The sequence below is a fragment of the Boleophthalmus pectinirostris genome, unplaced genomic scaffold (assembly GCF_026225935.1).
Source record: "Boleophthalmus pectinirostris isolate CB_2022bp ecotype Guang Dong unplaced genomic scaffold, ASM2622593v1 HiC_scaffold_19, whole genome shotgun sequence".
NCBI lineage: Eukaryota > Metazoa > Chordata > Actinopteri > Gobiiformes > Gobiidae > Boleophthalmus > Boleophthalmus pectinirostris.
Window position 1 is genome coordinate 18,909,585 of NW_026571140.1, and position 17,420 is coordinate 18,927,004.

General features: G+C 37.2%; 1 protein-coding gene across 2 annotated transcripts in view; it reads left to right on the forward strand.

Moving 5' to 3' along the window:
* The window catches only part of cd276 (CD276 molecule), a 58,082-nt gene extending 52,545 nt beyond the window's left edge, over nt 1–5,537 (forward strand). For both annotated transcript variants that reach the window (XM_020941469.2, XM_020941470.2), the window contains exon 8: nt 4,268–5,537. The gene's annotated coding sequence lies outside the window, so the exon portion shown is untranslated. The remainder of the gene's footprint in view (nt 1–4,267) is intronic.
* The last annotated feature ends 11,883 nt before the right edge of the window (nt 5,538–17,420 follow it).

A 17,420-nucleotide genomic window follows, 5' to 3' on the forward strand; every position in this document is an offset into this window, starting at 1 on the left:
TGCTGAAATGGCAAATGTGCGCGTGTGTTCTAGCCTTGTGCCCTTGTTGCAAAGTGGCGGACTGACCTCTGTCTACATCTATAGTTGGATTATGTGTGCGCCACGATGGTTCTGCATGCAAACTCGTGTGTGTAAACATGTCAGAGTCCTTCAGCTGTACAGCCTGGACTTATAAGGAGACAGTCACCTTCATGCTGCGTGTGGAGAAACAAATAAATCACACACAGGTGGAAGATAGTCATTGGTGTGTCATCCCGTGTGACACCAAATATTAAATCAGATTACCATTCTGTGAATATATAATGCCATAGGGGGGATTTACTTGTTAGGGGAGGCAGCCAGGCAGGAATCCCACTGCACAACACAGTCCCCATTGCTCTGCCTTCATCCTGAGTCACCTCGCTTCAGGGTTTACCACAGGAACCTCTTCAAACCATCCCTTTAGACTTGGGGAATCAAGATTAATGCATTTCCACATCCCGCACGGCTACAGGTGAAGAAAGTCTTATAATTAACACCAGGGGGCTGTTTTTTGGAGTGTGCTGCAGGTTGGGGAGCTGGGGCCTCAGAAAAAGAGTTGATAAAAGTAAAAGATTTTTTCCTGTGTGATATATGCTGCTGTGAGCAGTAACAGAATGACCTGTCAGACACCTCACTCTGCCTTATTGTTATTGGGACAAAGTGGAGAGGCCTGCAGCAAGAGGTGATGCATTACTGCATCATTTATAGTATTCAGTGTGAGACACTCTGGCCCATCTCAAATATCACTCAGGGAGACATTTGAAATAACTATTTTCTCACATTGAAAAGTTGCGGATAACAGGGCTTATTCACTTATTCACTGCTAAAATGATCGTAGAATTACCCACTGGATTTAAATTGACGAAATCTACAACTCAGGCAATTGCAATATATGTTTTTACATTACCACCATTCAGGGAAGAACATTTGTCAAAATGGGTGCAAAACCTTTTGAGATTATACCATGCACATGGGTGTATTTTTTGAACAAACTTTTATTCTTTTCCAATTTATTTTCAAGTTTTACTCTGCACAAATCTAATTGTGAAACAGTTATTTATAAATGTTTTAATTTAGCCTCTTTATGCTCAGTGAACAAAATGTTAGATTTCTAAAAAAGTCAGGGAAATTTGGAAAGCAAAAACTCATCATTTTCCTGGATATGTGCTGTTTTTATAATAGCTTATTTAAAAATAAAATATTTACAGTATGTAAGAGACCAGTTAACCTTTCATTATCCAACAGATCTCTTCAAAGCACATGACTTTTTTTTATTGTCATTTAGTGTTTTTTTTTTTTTTTTAATCCACAAGCAGCCTCTGTTTTCCTCTGCCATTATCCGCCTACTCCTTGTTTATACATACCTCATTGTGAGGTATTGTCACTTGAGCAGTAATTGGTCAATATTTCCATCTAACACTGTTTTTATTAATGCCAATTAAATCATCTTTACATTCATTCAGCCTCTTCCCATTAAGGAGCCGCCCCCATTTTCAAAGGCAATTTATGCATTGTGGGCCGACGCAATTGTGACCAGTCCTGCACCATTAATCATACTGTAATCACATCAGCAGTGCCATACATTGTAATAATACAACCACAAAATGCTGCAATTTACATAAATACAAAGTTCAGGTGGCACAATCTGTACAATTGCTCTTCTTCTACTAGAACTGAAATAACTAATTTGATAACAAAATAAATCAAAAGTTGAATTAATGTTGCTCAGGTTTAGCCAGGTTTAGTCTGTCCCTACTGCTTTCTGAAAGAGACTTCCCTCTCCCATTCACATATACACATGGTCACTTTTATTCATCTTGAGTCTATTTTGACATTTTTACATATTACAGTTATTATTACTTATTAGTCTATTGAGAATCTCACTCTATAACCCAGGTTTGAAATTGTTTTTATGGTTTATACCTTTACATTATTTTCTTACATACTGTATCATGTTTCAGTACGTAAACTCAAGTTTTTCAGTTTAACAGTTAGAGAAAGATATTCTTCAGTTTAAATGATGTCTAAAAGTAGATCCTCCTTGTGTATGTTATACCTCATAATTAGCCATTCTCTCGCTACACTCTGTTTGATCATCTGGTAATAAAATTTAGTATCACCAGGGTCTTAGCAGCATGCTCATTATCCTGCAACTTCCAAGGTGATCTTCAAACATTCACCTCTTCAGTATACAGCTCAGTTTTACCATAATTACTCCTATAGCATGCCTGTTTTTTTCATATTTGTATACATTAATGGCTATGTAACCAATGAGGGAAATTAATTATGGTGCACTCGCATCTTGTAAGTGGGCTGAAATGGGGAGAGGGTGGATTTACAGTTGTTCATTAGGAATGCACCGTACTGTTGCCTGTGTCTCTCACTTGAACTGTCTCGTGTAACCAGGCTAAATTAGTGTGCAATCTCGTGTTCTTGCTGTAAATGAATCTGTCTATCACATCTTGTCTCTTTTGTTTATTGAGTGAGTTTGTCTGCTCCTCTCCTTGTTCACAAGACAAAGTGAATGTTTAGCATTTTAGAATGGATTTTACTTATTATTTGATTTTAAATTTGCTTATGAATATTTATCGTGGATACTTTTTTGTACTAGGATTTATTTTTTTTTATTACTTTACCTACCATTATATTTGAGGTGTAGAGGGTTCATAAATAAGTTCTATGACTTTATCCAAACTAGCTACTGTTTTAAGTTTTCATTTTGCTCATTTAGAATAGTAATCTGGGGATAATCATTTAGTTTCAACATTATCATTTATCACCTATATTTTCTTCAGTAATCAGAATTTGTTATTGTGACAGGCCTACTTTCAAGTGAGTATAAAGATAGGTGTTTTTAGTGCACCTGACTGCAGTAGTACTAAATGAGTAGAGGGCCACTTGAAGGCACATGTGTGGTAGTGGTGTAGTGTTTGTTCTTGGGAAGTTACCAGCCTGTTCACAGTGTGCAAATGAAAGCAGACAGTCTAAATGTAAAGTAAAGTAAAATACACTAAACTCCTCTAACACAGGTTTGTAGTTGGTAGAGAAAGCAAAACTTCTAACTTTAAGAAGAAAACGCACCTCAGCTTCATATATCTTTTTGCCTGTTGTCGAAGGGATCACAGTTTGGTGGAGGTATAAACTGGTAACATTTAGTAAGACAAACTGAAATGTAAACCACTCTGCCACTGCACAACTCACTCCTTGTGTTTTCTTAACTTGGCGTTTGACAACTGTTACTTTACTAAGGGGCAAATTTATCTAGTCTTTCCAATTAGGAGAGCACTTCTATCACTACTATACAGATTGAGTTAAGTGGCTTGAATAATGTACCTCGACACGACCTCCATGCATAAAACCTACTATACTACGTTTAAAACCTTGCAAGAAGGAGAGCTTCATGTGTGACATATAATTAAATTCCACCCGCTAATTCAAACTGTTTAATGATGCAGGGAGAACCATTTATTTCAGCAGGCTCTACAGCAGGGTGGTCCATAGGGACCAGCAGTGAGGAGCAGGTTTATTAGAAAGTGCTTCAGAGGGCTAGTGCCACAGAGGGAGAGCAAATGGCTGTACTGCTCTTAGACACAAACATATCTGTTGATCAATGAATAAGTTGTATCACAGTTTCCAAATTGCCTAATGATCACTGACTGCATACAGCTCACCTCATCATAGATGTAGATGTTGGTAAATGACGTAAGGAGTAGGTTGTTCCTGCAAATTTTGCCCCTTTCTTTTTCCATTACCAGTGAATGAGTATGTGTTGAGTGAGTGACTGTATTGTTGTCTGTTTGTGTGTTGTCCACTGCATGTCACCTACCTCTTATAGTGCTTTTGTGATTGATTCAGCAAATGATTAAAACAGGGCTGGACTTTGACTTTCTGGTTTAATTTAACAACTTTTTTTTTTTAGCTATATATACTGTATAATTTTTACTGTGCAGATCTTCAGACTTCAAATTTTCACCAGCCCTGTGCCCTGGTGCTCGCACACACTCATGAACTTAGCATTATTGCATTATCAATATTTTAACCAAATGATACCCAATGTGTTATAATATATTTTATTAAATTTGTGTATTTGTTGTAGTATATATACATTTTTGCATTGCATCTCTTTGGTAAGCTGTGGATCATTCCAAACTGTCACCCAATGGCCTCTACTGTTTTTAAAGGTAATAGCTTCTCCCACGGCGCACAAGCTGACATTCTGTTTTGTGTTTCTGTGTGTTTTTTCTAGATGCTGGCACCAGGCAGTGGCTAGCAGATGAGTCTGGCGGGTAATCCCAAACCACCTATCTATCAACCTGGAGACTATTTCCAGCTTCCCCTACAGAATGTCAAAGCCTCAGCGAGCAGAAGATGAGTCCATCATTTCTCTCAAAGACTTTCCTCTCGAGTTTCCATCAAAACACATAAACTCATCACATACCATTATTTTTCCATTATCCTCCCCCCTGTCAATGGTGAGCCAGCGGCGAATGAGCGAGTTCACTTCTATTGTATGCAGGATGCAAAGGAGATCTACACAATGTGACAGACTGCTTTGGCTCTGAATGGCCTCTGATGGGGCTGGTGCCAGAGATCTTGGCTCTAATGGGAAGCGAGACACTTAAAAAGAGATGACCCTGCCTTTGTTGCCATCACTGTCTCTTTGCCAGAGAGGGAGTCCAGCTCTTCTATTACTCCTGCACTTGCTAATTAGCGTCTGTCACTAGAGTAACTTGTACCTGTCAGTGCTCGCTGCTCTCCTATATTCACTAACTTGAGGCAATTGAAATTGAATGCCAGCTAAGCTCCAACAAACTGCAAATGGTGCATGGGATACACCCTGATTTCCACACTGGCCTGACAGCCTCATATGTATGAAATGGTTTTAATGAATGAACCATTATGTAAACAATTTTTTGTTACAGTTGTACAATCCTGGGTCACACTTTACTTTGCAGTACCTGTTACGATGTAACAACATGTCATTACATGGTAGCAGGGGTTAAAGCAGCACTGTGTAAGGTTTTGGTGGTGCCACCTTCATGACTTCATAGAGTTAACTTAAAATCAAACTTTGGAACAAGCAGTTGTGTAGCATTAAGCGCTTTGTGTTGCATTATTGTATGAAAAGTGCTCTATAAATAAAGTTTGATTGATTGAACATTCACCAGAAAACTTAAGTCTGTAGAGAGAAAAGTCTCCTCACAGCAAGAGAGTATGTTTTTAAGTGCAATACAAAACACCAATGATAAAAAAAATTGCTTTTTGGGTTAAAGAGATCAGGTTGCATGTTATTGTTACATGTTGTTACATGGTACTAGATGAGGTGGATACATTAAATTCAAGGTACTGTAAAATAAAGTGTTACCTAATCTTTTTATATAGCTCTGTGCTGACGATTGTTATGTTGTGTTTTTGGTACTTGAGCTGCCTTTGCCTTCCATCCATTTATGATTACCAAAGCCATTTGTGTCAAATAAAACAGTGCCTATTTACATTAAAGAGACAGAGTGAAAGTGCCTGGCCATTGGTAATTATTGGTCCTATTCCCAGGGCCACTTTGTGCTCACTGAGCTAGAACAAGGTCCAGTTTATTACAGGCATTTCTGCCCCACAGGATTAACCAGGCTGCTCAAATTCATCTCTACACTTTCCATTAGGAAGAATTTTCCACTGACTAGAGTCAAGACTATTCTACATAATAAGCCAAACACAAATTATGGTCTGGTTAACACAAACATTTCATTTGCATGTAGATCAACAGTGACACGCTGACGCATTCCCAGTTAGACACAGTCCTATTTTGAGGCTAATCCTGCTTTTGTTTGCACATGCTCAGTCATCCCAAACATTTGACTTGTTTTAAATAATGGCTTTCCTTGTGATTGTTTGTCGCTGTCACATTGGAAATAGATATCTTCGCAGACTAATGCAGGGCTCCTGGCTTGTGTGTGAGAGGAGAGTGCTCAAACTGCCTAAGCTGGATGAGCCACTGACAAAATGTGCACATCTCTGTACAGTAGCCCTTGACCTTGCCAAGTGTCCTCGTGGCCTAGACACCTGTCTGAAATGAAATGACAGATTAGTGGCTCCAAGCCTGAACAGGGGCTTATTTGGAGAGGCACTCATTTCTGTGGAGAAAAAAAACATCATGGAATCTAATGTTGGAATGTCACTCTTCCAGATGTATTTTTTCTATATGATTTTGTCAATAGTATTAGGGGCGTGTATAAAAATAATGACGTTTATAATGAAAACACTTTTTAATCTGATAAACTCAGCTGCCTTGACTTGAATCCTCACAGTGCCTCTATTTCTGTTTCCACAGTGAATACACAATTAAAGAATAATTGTGAGACCAAAGGAGCAAATGCCAAACCCTCATTAATTCAGAAGTCTGTCAAGCCTCCCTCAATAGCCTAATTCCAAATTAAAACCACTGCTGACTAAATTGAAATACAAATGACCATCAATCTGCATTAAAAAAAAGAAAAAGAAAGAAAGAAAGAAAGAAAGAAAAGCTATGCAAAGTGCACTACAACAGAGCTCCAAACTTTATAAGATACAGAAAATGTATCTTCTTTATGGGCTCTACCTTGCCTTGGTTTTAAAAAGTAAAGGTGTTATGCAAATGTATTTTCTATAATGAAATTATATATAACTACGCAATAATTTGATGTACAACAGTGGTTTTACACACGTTGCATACTCTAACAGCTCCTCTGAGATTGATTGAGGTTAACTTTCTTTCTTATATCTCATTAAGTGTACTGACATTTTTAGTACTTCGAAAAAGTATTGTTCAAGTAGAGGTATTGAAAATTAGATTTTGTGTTGAGTCTAGGTACTGAGAAAATGAAAGGTAAAGCTCCAAGCTTCCACCCCTGAGGCTCCAGGTCCTGGGTCAAGTGTTTATTTCAGAAACGATCAGAGTACACCTGCCATGCAAACCTCTGCTGACCCACTACCTGCTCTGCATTTGGCTTGGTTTAGTTTGTTATTTAGTTTGAGACTTGTGATTGTAAATTTTTTTAAATGTTTTTTTTTTTATGCTTAGCTGATATAAAAATGCTTGTAAAGTGGCAACAGCAAACAGTGTGTTATTCTGAAAGCTCACTTAACACACAGACCATTTCAGCATATACTATCAGTAATGGTGCATAACGTTTTTATGATGGCCTAGGTTTCGCTCCCTGCTTAAGTAAACCCTGCCAGCATTTTATACCATGTTTTATTTCTCTTGAGGATCTTTAATGCTATGTATTCACAAACTCCAGTGAAGATACAAATAATGCATACATATTTTAAAGGGTATGCTGTAGCTGATGGAAATAGATTTATTAAATTGTCATGTGCTGAGGTGTGGACCAGTTTAAAGTTCAGAAAAAAAAGTTTATTTCATGGTGTGGTGTATAATATATATTATAGATAGCAAATAACTAGTAAAAATCAACACCGCCTTTCATCCTCTTGGCCTACCTTTTAATATTCATTTCTTATAGGTAATCATTTTGAGTGTAATCAGCCTAAACTCAACTCTAAACAAGCATCATGATCCACTCACTGTCCTCTGTTTACCCAGCAGGTTTCCAGGGACATATTTGGGTTTGGCTTTGAAAAAAAATCTTTCATTAGATGAATCACTCTTTAAAAATGTGTATGAAGGATATTTATAGCAGATTAGAAATTCATGTGTTTTTTTTCTTCATGTGCTTGATTTGTTGATCTGTTATTTGGCATGCTAATCACACGATAATTTGGCATATTTTCACACCAGGTGCCCTGTCTGTTGTACAATAATTAGCAAACAGTGAGTTAAGTGTCTAGCCTTTGAACTTCTTACCTGGAACAAAATATCTATTGAGATTCCTATCACACTCTTGATCGAAATGAGGCCCTTGAGCCAATATATAATGGTGGTCTGGTGTTCCTGGATATCTCACAAGTGTCTGAGGAGAGCACATCTGCACTGCAACTAACAGATGTGTGAATAATCGCTGAACTAATCACTTGGAATCAACAGCATTTCCTGCCATGATGTTTGTACTTACAAGATGGAACAAAATTTGAATGTATTCTCTGCCACCAGAAACATGCTCATTTTACCACACATGGATTTGCATAATTTCCATACAGGGGTGAAGGTGCCCCTGCCCTTGTTCTGTGTGATGCTCATATAAGACCTTGACTGCCAAAATTAGCATTGGAGTTATTTTTGGGTGCTGCAAATTAATATGTAACCATTAGCTGCCTGATTTACCAGTTAAGTTCATGTGCAGCTTGTCCAGATTAATGAAAACTGTGCTTTTATGTGAGCGAAGGTAACGCATGGTCAAGGGCACTTTGTTTATATGGGGTAAAAGGTGCATAGCTGGCACATGGAAACAAAGACACTTACTTGGGTGATTTAAAAATACATAAAGGTCCAAGATAACACCAGATAGATTCTTCTTGAGCATTTAGCCATGTTGTGATGTTGTTATCTTCTCAAAAGCATCTCTGGAGTTATGTTTAGTTTCATTCACACATGTTTGAGTAATCCTTTATCCTTTATCCTTAATCCTTCATCTCCAAAGCTCACCTTGTGATGTCGTCAAGTTTCAAGTTAACAGTTACCTTACACTTTTTGGTCAGTAGAGATTAGCAATTCCAGGTCTGAAATGATCCAAATGATTCTAGTAATGGTATATGAAGTTTAAAAGCACAATGGAGATGGTGAAACAGGGGTTCTGGTATTTTCTGTTTGAAAAAAGAACTCAGCCTAAATATGCAGGGTTTGTGTGTTAAACATGTGTGAATGAAACAAAACACAGCTCCAGGTCTGTTTCTGATGAGGAAACAACAGTATAACAGATAAAAATTATAGGTCTTTTAATTTGGATAGATATGATAAACTGTAAGACAGTATATGTATAGCACCAGGTGGCTATTACAGTGAACATAGAAATGAAAGCCTGCTCATTTATTTCAAACTGTATGTAACTGGTAGTAGTTCAATCCCAGGTGGATATTATTTGGGTCATAGTTTCCCTTTGTGTGAAACAATTTTTTTTTTATTATTATTTATTTATTTTCTAAATTTTAAAGCATTTTTTTTCTTTCTTTTTTTCTTTCTTCTTTCTTTCTTTCTTTCTTGCTTTCTTTCTTTCTTGCTTTATTTATTTATTTAGCTGATTAACTATTGTATCTACATGATTATATTGTAGGTTGTCGTTTTTGTATAGTTTAGAAATCAGGTTTTTGACCTGAGGAAGATTCTCCTTGGATCACCAGATTGTCCTAAGAAATGTTGTTTTGCCAGACTTTCTCTTATTTTCTAATTCACATGTTTTACCTGTTATCTTATTTTCATTTTAAATTTTTTCAATTTTGATTTATTTATTAAAGGTCCTATATTATGCCACATTGACTCTTGTGGGCTTTAAGCCATGCTAGAATGTTGTTACCTCATAAAAAACATACCTGGAGCTTTGTTTCATTTACACATGTTTGAGTAACCCTTTAATCTCTATACATCTTCAAAGCTCAAAATGGTCTGTTCCACCTTGTGATGTCATAAAGTAGTAGTTTTCAAGTTAACAGCTACCTTTTACTTTTACTTCAGAGAGACTGGCAGCTCCACGTCTGAAATCATCCAAATGATTCTAGTGAAGGTCTATGGTGTTTAAAAACACAATTGAATTTGTATATAATATAGGACCTTTAAAAAATAAATGTTGTTAATGGACGCTGTTTTTGTAATCTGAAATTGTTTAAAAATGTTTTTGAATGAGACAATGTTCATTCTTTCAATAGCCCCATGTCAAGGTTTTGATTCTTTTGGCAGTCATCAATCCCGTCACAAACACCACCTGAAATAATAGGGGGAAGGTGAAGTTTCTATTTCTTCTTTACACAGGCACATGCACGTGATTTTTAAATTGGAGATGGTAAATTCCTCCAGTCAATGGTTAAAATGGAAAAGGAAAAACTACAAATGCAAAACAAAACACAACAAGTCACCATAGTGTGTTGTTGCTTTTTGTGTTCATTAGAATCACGGGGGGATTTTGATCTTGCCTCAAACTAACCACGACTCCTGAGGTGCGTTCTGGTGAGAGCAGGATAATATAAAGGTCAGCTGGTTGCAGATCATTATTAAAAATAAACATCAAAGACCCTGGGGTGCAGCCAGGGAGGATAAAAGTGCGGGCCTCTCTCCTGCTCTCTCTGCAACATCCTTTAGGTAGCTTTTAAGGTGGAATTCCCTGGAAACAGCGGTCAACATCAAAAGACTATGCCTTCAATAGTGTTAAAGGCTAGAATGCATGTTAGAGAATTATTCATCAAAATACTTGGCCAAACTCAACAAATCTAAATAGAATTCCCATCGAAAATCCTTCTCTTGTGAAATAATAGTCTTAATTTTACCCATGTGGGTTCAAATGGTTCTCTCTGATTTAATTTGCAAGCATTGGCAAGCAAGAAACTTCAAACACATTTAAGCGTATTTTTATTGTGTTACTCACCAGAGAACTGAGATGATCAAGAGATTAGATATTGGATTTTCTGACCTGAAATAACACTATAGAGTGGTTATAAAATGCTCTACCATTTGTAACCTTTGAAACCTATCCATTCCTTAATAGGTAGGCTAAATGTTTTCTTTTATTATGCATGAATGTTCAGTTGGCTTTGGTTTACTTGGTCAATGTGTGAAGCACTGTAGGGCTTTTCTGTGTGTGTGTATTTTGCATTGACTGTTGAACATTTAAATAGCCCCCAGCAGCAAAGTTTTTTTTTATTTTTTTTTTTTTATGGAGAATGGTGATACAGTCCCTCCTTCTATTGGAATACAGTAGGGTCTGGAACCAGAACACAGAGCACATTAGGTAGCTTCCCATTTGGTACATGCCAGTCACAGCTGCTTATGTGACATGTCTCTTAGATACATAAGATATATCCTCTCGAATAATTTAGAATGAAAGAAATCTTCAGATTTACTTAATTAAGTACACGGTTCACCCGTTATTCTGGCAGAAGTGGCCTCTGTTTCAGGTCTGCAGCCGATGGGGAGAGTGGAACTCTATAGCTGCAATTCATGGTGGGGTTTAAAAGTGTTTATTCACCCCTAACCCCACCCCCTAGCTATTTTAAACTAATATTTATTACCAGTGTGAAAAAATGATTGATGTGATTGATGTGATGTAGTGGAGCTCCACTTTGCAGCTAATGGTGCCAAGCCTTCACTTCATACAGGGGCTGGACTCTCTCAGTCTTAACACGCAGAAAACAAACAAATAATGGCCATGATTCAATAAAAGGTTAAAGACACACACACACACACATATATGTGTGTGTTTTTACAAAAGCTAAACTCACTAGAAAGTACATGATAGCTAGGACACAATGTTTATTTATATTTCAAAATTTTAGCTTGTCCCTGTTCCACTGTCCTACTTTCTCTGAGCCTGCAGGCAATCTTGCCCTGTCCATCTATCACATCTACTGTAATTACATTTGTTTACAGTGGAAGCAACCCCCGCTATCTGAGTACTGGTTATTGAGGAGATAACTCAAAGCTAATTTAACAACAGCATATATGAATCATTTCCTGTGTTACAGCTAGCAGTGATAACCTATTTTAAGCAGATGTTGTTATGTGTTTTTAAAGAGGGGGTATTACACTTCTACGGGGTATTAACTGCTAACACATAACATATTTAGATCACCATGTTACCTTTTATTGTTCTGAAAATGCTAAATTCACAGAAAATAACATATGTTTTATAAGTTTCATTTTTGTTTTTGAGTCTCCCCTCCCTTTGCTCCCTGTGCCAAGTCACTCCTCCTTCAGAGTGATATATCAACAGCATCCATCCTGCTAATAAAACTACTTCACACAGCATCAGGTTTGTGAAGTTAGTGTCTACAATTTTCTATCATGCTTTTGTATATTTATGGAGAATTGTCAAGTGGGGACATGTCGTAGGCTTGTAGGCTGAGCATTGCACAGAATCTTGCAGCTGACTGTAGGGAGGGTTTGAATATTTCGAAATAATATAATTTATACATACATAAATAATAGTATAGCTTTAACACATTTCAGAAAACTCAACACACCAATTGCTTGAAAATGCTCACTTTGTCCTTCAGACCTTGTTGGGTTCACTCAATTAACAGCTGTAAATGGACTATTTAGAATATTAGGCCAGTTAATGTTACTTTGACAGTGATTTAATTTGACGTGTTAATCAATCATCAACACGGCTAGAGCATGCACTGATGTAGTAACAAGCAGTATAAATAGGTTAGAACTGGTGTGTAGAGTGGCCCAACATTCACGTGAAGCTGAGTGGAATCTTCTTCTTCGTAAGTTTAAACAGTGCTGTGTTCACCTGGTCAGCAGAGTATTGTGAGGAATTCAAAGGTAACTTGGAGTATAACAACAGCATGATTCAACTTAACGATTTTAATATATTAGTCTGCTCACAAATAGTATTATAAATGTATACTTTTAAACCTTCATATTACTTTAAAATTACAGTACTTTGACTTGAGCACAGAAATTGATCACACAGTTATATGGTTCCCCTGTCTCAATCAACTTGCTGTTTACTCAGCATATCTTCTCCCCAGCCAAAGTTGGAGATTAATTACCCTGCTTTAATGGGCTCACTACTGGGTACTAGTAATTAAAAGATAATGATTGGTCCCTTTGAATCTTACAAATAAAGATGTACGGACTCATTTGTGTTATTCAGGTTGTTCAATAAAAGATTAGGTTCTCTGTTTGTGTTGAAGTATGGTGAAGTGGATTATCCATCAGTATCCAATGCTCTCAGCAATGCATATGTGATATATTCAATTCAATTAATATACACAGTTGTCTCTGCTATCCATTTTGAAGATAGCTCAACTTAAAAGTGCACTGCGCAACGTTTCTGGTGGACGGTTCTGCTTGTCTCCATGGAGATGTTATTGCTTCACCCCTAAATGTTCCATGGTACAAGTTTTCCATCGAGCATTTATTACATGTGTTTCTAATGTTCTAAAATACAGTAATTCCTTCTGTGAACAGGGGGCACCTCTTCACAGATCTGAATTGTAATGTAGCGTAGTACTATAACCTGTTTGTCTCCCTTGTGATAGGTAGGATTAATCTACGCTGTGTGAAACATTCTAGACAAGGCAACAACAATTCCATGGAGACATCAGGTCTCCACTTTAAATGTTACACAGTGCACCTTTAAAATTCCATAGCCTACAAAAGTCAAATACTTTTACTTCAAAACTCACTCTCTATGACAAGTTTGCAAGTTAGCCTAACAAAACTATTTATGGAATCCAAACAAAAAGAGAGGAGGAGTGAAGTGTGTCAAAGTGTATCAGCATTTACACTATTGACATATTGAGCTCCATGTCTGTGGCACCATGCTGCAGTTGATTCTGCTGGGAATATGGGAATCTCTGACATTCCGAGAGTCACTCTGGTTTGTAGTCCCCTCACTGAGTCTGCATTACTCTGGGGACCTCTGCCTTCCTTTTACAGCAGGTGAATCACACTTTGAACAGCTGTTCAGCGCTACAGTCAAGTCAAGGAGAAAGAGAGTTAGAAAAATATGTCTTGTCTACTTTTACTTTGGCTGTAGATGGCTATAAAAATAGGTTAAGGCTAAATTTGTTTAATTTGCTTTTTTAATCTTCCACTAAGATTTTTGCCAATATATTAAGCATTGCAGTGTATTTGATCCATTTGTAGCTGGTTTTGTTTGGGAGGGGGAACGATGTTGAGGGCCCTGCATCTGGAGCTGAAGGAAATGGCGACTGTGCGGGAATCTGAAAACAAAATTGGAGTTAGTAAATAAATGGGAGAAAAAAGAAGAGGGGAAAGAAAGGTTTATCGAGTGAATCTAGTCAGTCGGGTGCGGAAGAATCATTCTTTGTTGGTATGACTGTCATCATTAAAAAAGATGGGATTTTTAGCAATCCTCACAACATAGGAATGTTTGTTGCAGCTTGGACAAGTTGGTTCAGTTTGAGTGACTAGAGGTGGAATGGTCATTATAGAATGTAATACAAAGAAACAAAGAGATAAAGCATTAACAGTTGAGGAATATAAGAATGTACTGGCCTGCTGTTTTCCTCTTAGTGGGAACAAAAGAACGGGGAGTGATAAGTTGTGTCCCTACCAATACGGTAACAAGTGATTTTGAAGATGTTCCTGGTGTCTGTGATGTAGACACTAGGAACATCTTCAAGGAACCTACAGATTCTGAAATGGCAGAAGACAGCCAAGTACCTCAGTTTCTTTATGATTTGAGGGGGAATTACCAGAGCAAGCCCTTTGAGGTGTTTTTCCTGTCAGGAGTATGGCCATGTGGTCACAGTATGTAGTGGTGTTAAAAGATGTACAAGATGTGGAAGTGACAGATGTGTGGATGAAAAATGTGAGATCATTGACAAGGAACCTTTGTGTGTACATTGTTCTGGAAAACATAGTTCTGGATCTATTAAGTGTCCACAGAAAAATCTGGAAGTTAAAGTAAACTGTGAGAGAGAGGAATCAAGGCTTTCATATGCAGAGGCTGTGAAATGAGTAAAGAAAGGGGAAGAATATGCCTGTTAAAAATGTTGATGATATCAGTAGATTTTTGTGAATGGATAAAAAATGTTTTCTGGCATTTATAGCTTTCATTGTCAGTTGTACATCAGAGGTGCAGCAAAAGTCCAAGTCTGACCATATGGTCATCATCCTGGATGCAACACGGAGGATTCTGCATTTGGGAAATATCACAAGGGACAATTTGGAAGCTACGCTGCAGGAGAAGTTAGGGTAGAAAGTTGATGGCCGTGGCTTAGCACTGGGTGTGGGTATTTCATAACTTTTTTGTTGAGAAAATAAGAAGGGCTCTAAATGGACACGATTTTACTTAACTACTATAAAACCAATAGGTGGCGACAGATGCACCAGTTGAAGAAGAAGAAGAATTTGATCAGTTTTACAGTCACAAGATGGCCGCCACTTTTTGCTCGGCAGTCGAACTCTAGTGGAAAGTTGTCGTATATGCTAGGAGACTTCGGGGAACTTCTGGACAGTGTCCGTAATTTGGCATCTCTGGTAATTAGTAGCCTTAAGTGCAAGTTCCAAATGAAGATGAAAACGAAACATAAAATCACAGATTACACTGAGCTTTAGCCGCGATCGAACACAGGAAAACAACTTTAGCTCACATATGGACAGTTTCTCTTCCTACTGGCTCTTGACACGTGCTTTGTCACATGCTAATATGCTGCACAGGTAGGACAATACGGAAAAGTGTATTGATTGACATTTACAGACTACAGAAATAAGTAATTAAGTAATAGTTATTACATAGAAACAAACCAGATTTGTCATTAACTCTTAGCAATGCCGTTATATCATGAGCGTATCCATGTTTGGAAAACAAGAGGGACAAACAATAGTAGGAAAGTTCCGGAGGCAAATACTCATACGTCTTAAAACGTAAACTAATAAAAACAAACTATTGATTCACAATATGGGCTAGCTACCTACAGTAATGGATGTACCTTATACCTCTGTAAAACCTCACTTATCAGTGTTGAAAAGTAACTGAGTACTGAATTTGACTGAAAATCAAATAAAATATTTTTATATTTTTACTGGTTTGAGTCCAGCTGAAATGGCAGAAGAGTTAGGTTTTAGCATGTTCATGATTACAAACCTGCCTCTGTGACAGCACTGCTCTAATTAAGAAAAAGGTTCAGTATGTTCTGTTGTATGTTGTATGTAAATGTACAGTTCTTTTTCAAAATGACTATCTTATATATTGTTCTAGTTCTCAAAATGTATATGAAATACTTTCTTATATAATATACTTAATACTTACTTTCTTATATTTCAATGTGTTTTGACCAGCTGGTCTTTTTTGTAAATTTGTTATACAGAGAACATCCCAGCTAAATTTCTATCTGTGCTACTTTGATCCATACAGACCAGTGGGGCCGTTGATCAATACACTCTACTTGGACATCATTATCAAGACTTATGTCCCTTCAACTTAGGGTCCATTAAGTCAGAATACCACATTCCTCCTGCCGGGGGCCTCAGCAAGAATGGTGAGTTACTTTAAACACTGATTTATGCACTTTTAATAACAGCAGAGCAGACTCTTAATTAGCTGATGGTGCAATCACACAGTCACCATAGGAAACAAGTATGTGGAGATGTTTGCCATAGGTCTTTTTTTTTTTTCAAGTGCTTACATTGGCACATACACAAGGAATACCACGTAGTTTTTGATGAATGAATGAGTTTTTAGGTTTTTCACATCAAGTGTGTGGCTATATAGTTATAGCTATATAAAATTACCATTGATAAGTACTGATCATAACAACTAATTTAATATTAAATCAATTATAAATTAATACAATAAATAAAGAGTTAGTTTAACAGTTGACGTTTAGAATAACATGTTGTTCCAACAAGGGTTGCCTGAAGTGACTTGGGATGAATTGCAGCAGCAGTACTGACTGCTCATTAGCTCCTTGCAGTGTTATTACAGTTGTGCTCATAAGAAACATGCATAATAGCTATCCATGGCTCTAAAAGACAGACTGCTAATAAATTGCATAATAACCAGATTAGCAGTATGTCACACTAAGCCCCTGGCAAACGACAAGGGAATTGGGAAGATTTTACCCACCCTGTGAGATGAGGAAGTTATAAATAGAAATCTTGAAGCATAATTTGTCAAGTTACACAAGCTCAAATGCGTTTTCCACTCTACCCTCAATATAAAGGGGGACCTTCGAAACAGATTTAATCAAGTCATTATGAAAATGTGGATGCATTTGTATTAGCAATGACAAATATCTAGTTTAAAGGTCACATTCATTAGACATTCTTTCCCAGCAACTGAGAACATGTTGCAACACATAAAAAACATCATAACAAGCTTGTAGACAGTACTGAGAAATATGTATTTTGTGCCTCTGGTATATATATAGTTAGTCTCTGTGCGATACTGAAAGAAGTTTGTTGTTATCTATTTTCCATAGGGTAACCCATCATGTGTTTTCTAGCGACGTAGCGAACATGTTAAGCCACAAATTAAAAATCCCTGATAGGCTGTAAGGGAACTGTTTGGAAAGTAATTACATCAAAGGCTGTGGGAATATTTGCCACACAAAAATGGCTGCAGTAATATGCAAGTCCCCACTAGGCATTAATTAGGGACTCCTGCCTTATGGAATTGTACCTCTTCTAAATACTTATTTTATTAGTTACCTGTCAGTGTGTCAAAGCTCAGGGAATTGATTTCTTGTTTCTTATTGTTTGTGTCATTTATGTGTATTTTGATTATTTTTGTTTGTAATAGTATCATTATCTTTGAAACTCCTGGGTAGCAGCTTTGTCA